The sequence below is a fragment of the Colobus angolensis genome, unplaced genomic scaffold (assembly GCF_000951035.1).
Source record: "Colobus angolensis palliatus isolate OR3802 unplaced genomic scaffold, Cang.pa_1.0 Scaffold420, whole genome shotgun sequence".
In the NCBI taxonomy this organism is placed as follows: Eukaryota; Metazoa; Chordata; class Mammalia; order Primates; family Cercopithecidae; genus Colobus; species Colobus angolensis.
In genome coordinates, this window is record NW_012117600.1 from 441,314 (window position 1) to 444,421 (window position 3,108).

The following is a 3,108-nucleotide window of genomic DNA, read 5'->3' on the forward strand; positions in this document are numbered from 1 at the left end:
CTCCCAAAGTGCTGGGATTACAGGCTTGAGCCACCGCGCCCGGCCAAATTTTACATTCTTAATAAATGAATTACAAAAGCATTTTTACCGTGTTACCTCGATTCTGGGACCCAATCCGACTAAAAAGGGATCGAAAGAGTGCGGCGAAAGCTATTGATTGATGTGCATTCCAGCCAACCTACGACGCAAGGAGAGCGCGCGCGAGCGGGACGATACCCAATCATCACTCAGCTACAGCAGCGGAGGCGGGGCTTGTGGGAACGGCCCACCGCAGGGTTGGCTGACTTGAGAAGCTGCGAAGATGGCGGAGTAAGGCGTGCCGCTGTAAACTGGCCTTTGGGCCGGGGGCGGGCAGCCCCCGGGAGGCCGAGTGCATCTGTTGTACCGTGCAAGGTGAGCCGAGAAGGCCAGTGACGGGGGGACTAGCAGGCGCCGAGGAGGTGGTGTGGCCCAGCCGGGTAGGGTACGGAAGCGCGCAGGAGCCTGCGAGTTGCGGGCAGCCGGCCTCGGCCTCTGCCGGGCGGGGGTTCCAACCTCGGCGGCTCCGGGGCGTCCGGCACCTGCCTTCTGGGTGTGTCGCACGGCCCACTCCTCAGCCCGCCTTGGTCCTTCCCAGTGCCATGCCTTTAGCCACCTTTGTGCTTTCTGCTTGCACCCCCACGGGGCTGTATTTGGCAGCCGCTGCTTCTGCCTTCGATTTATTTTTCGAAGAATATCTTTGTTTTATTGATTTACTTATACTCCTCGCCTTAGGACTTCGTGCCCCCTCTTTGCCCGTCTGCGGTATCAGTTGAGGCCTGTTGTAGCTCTGAATATTTTGTGTCCCCAGCTCCTTGACCTTGAGACTTGTAACAGGTTCCCCTTGGGAATTGCATTCGTGTGTGTTTATCGCGGACATCCTGGTGCAACCTTTACTAAATCCGTTAGCTCCCACTCCCACCTCCCAAACTTTTATGATCTGAGTAAGCGGTTCTGGCACTGATGTCCTGATAACGTTCTAATGGCGCATTAATTTTGGCTGATGCCAGGATTTTGATAGAATTCACCGTTTTTGGTTTCCGACCCAGAAGTACAGGAGTTCAGTGTACACTATTGTTTTTATAGAGACAGAATGATAGGTTAATGTTATTAGAACCTAGTTTGTGTAAAGTGGTGGGGTTGCACAGTGTCAACACTGTGAGGCATTTAGTATTCGGTTCTCTTGACTAAACGGATTGTCTCTTTTTGTAATTTGGATTGTTGTAACCCCTCATCCGGTCTCTCAGTTAAATTCTAGGAAAGTTCCTGTTACTAGGTTTCTAAATTGGTGTGGCCTGTTTAAAACTGGCACATTAGTTCAGTTCAGTTCCGATGAACACACCATTAGACAAATGAATGTTTTTGGGTATGCGCTTTGTTGGCCTTGGATTTACTAGAGCTGAAAAATAGCACAGAAGCACTTCTATATGAGACCTTTTTTTTATCGCTTTTGTTAGTTTATTTTTTGTTTTTCTGTCTTTGTCTCATCCAGGAGAAGAAAAAAAAGAGATCGGCCAGAGGAAAGGAACTAAGCAAACATTCTTCCTCCCTACCTTACAGAGGGGAGTGGTCATCTACACTAAAGCAAAGTGTCACGCGCATCCCTGTGAAGAGACCACCAAACAGGCTTTGTGTGAGTAATAAAGCTGTTTATTTCACCTGGATGCAGGCGGACTGAGTCCGAAAAAGGAGTCAGCAAAGGGAGTTAGGGGTGCGCAGTTCTATAGGATTTGGGTAGGTAGTGGAAAATTACAGTCAAAGGGGGTTGTGCTCTTGCGGGCGCGGTGGGGGGGGGTGGTGTCACAAGGCGCTCAGTGGGGGAGCTTCTGAGCCAGGAGATGGAATTTCACAAGGTAATGTCATCAGTGAAGGCGGGACCGAACGTTTTCACTTCTTTTGTGATTCTTCAGTTGCTTCAGACCATCTGGATGGATACGTGCAGGCTTGGGCTCAGAGGCCTGACACAAAGGTCTTAAGTAGGGGTTCATAAACTACTGGAAATTTTATGCACAATTACACGTTTTTGTGGGAAGGAGAAGATCCATAGTATCAGATTCTCAAAGAGGACAGTGTTCCGTAAAAGCTTGAGAATCACTGCTCCAAGACTTGACATCTTTTTAAAATTAATGCCAATGCAGGTAGAGAGTAACTGCTTTCTTATTATTCCTTTTGAATAGTTTATGATACTGATTTTTTTTTTAACAATAGCTTGTTTGTTTAATATTGCATACTGAAGTTACTAGCAGCAGTGAGGGCTATATCCTTAATGTTCTTTTTATTTTTAGGTTCCTTATCACAGAAAGAAAATTTTCCTTGACCTTTAGGTGCTTTTATATTCATCTCAAAAACAAAATTCTGAACTCAGGACTTGGCAAGTAAGTAATTGTGGGCTAATCATTCCAAATACTGTTTAAGCAGCATGAAAACAGGTACATAGAAGTGGAACAATAAGCCATTAGCTTCAACAGAAGATGAACATGAAAAATGACTATAAGCTATTGAAATTTAAGGTCAATATTTTATTTTTCAACAAAAACGTATTAAATAAAAAGGAGTAATCTTGATCATTTGCTCAAACTACCAATAATTTTTACTGTCTAAAGAAAAAAGACACATATTTAATTAGATTGAAGGAAATCAAATGATTAAAAAAATAGGCCTGGCCCGGTGGCTCAAGCCTGTAATCCCAGCATTTTGGGAGGCCGAGGTGGGCAGATCACTTGAAGTCAGGAGTTTGAGACCAGCCTGGCAAACATGGGGGAACCCCATCTCTACAAAAAATACAAAAATTAAGCAGGTGTGGTGGCATACGCCTGTAATCCCAGCTACTTGGGAGGCTGAGGCGGGAGAATTGCTTGAACGTGGGAGGCGGAGGCTGCAGCGAGCCGAGATTGCGCCCCTGCCTGTGCTTCAGCCTGGGGGACAGAGACAGACTCCATCTCAAACAAAAATACAATAAAAAAAATAAATATTACTGGGTGGTTTTATTTAAACAAATTTTGTGTATATTTCAGGTATACAACATGATGTTATGGGATACATATAGGTAGTAAAAAGGTTTCTACAGTGAAGTAAATTAACATCCATTGT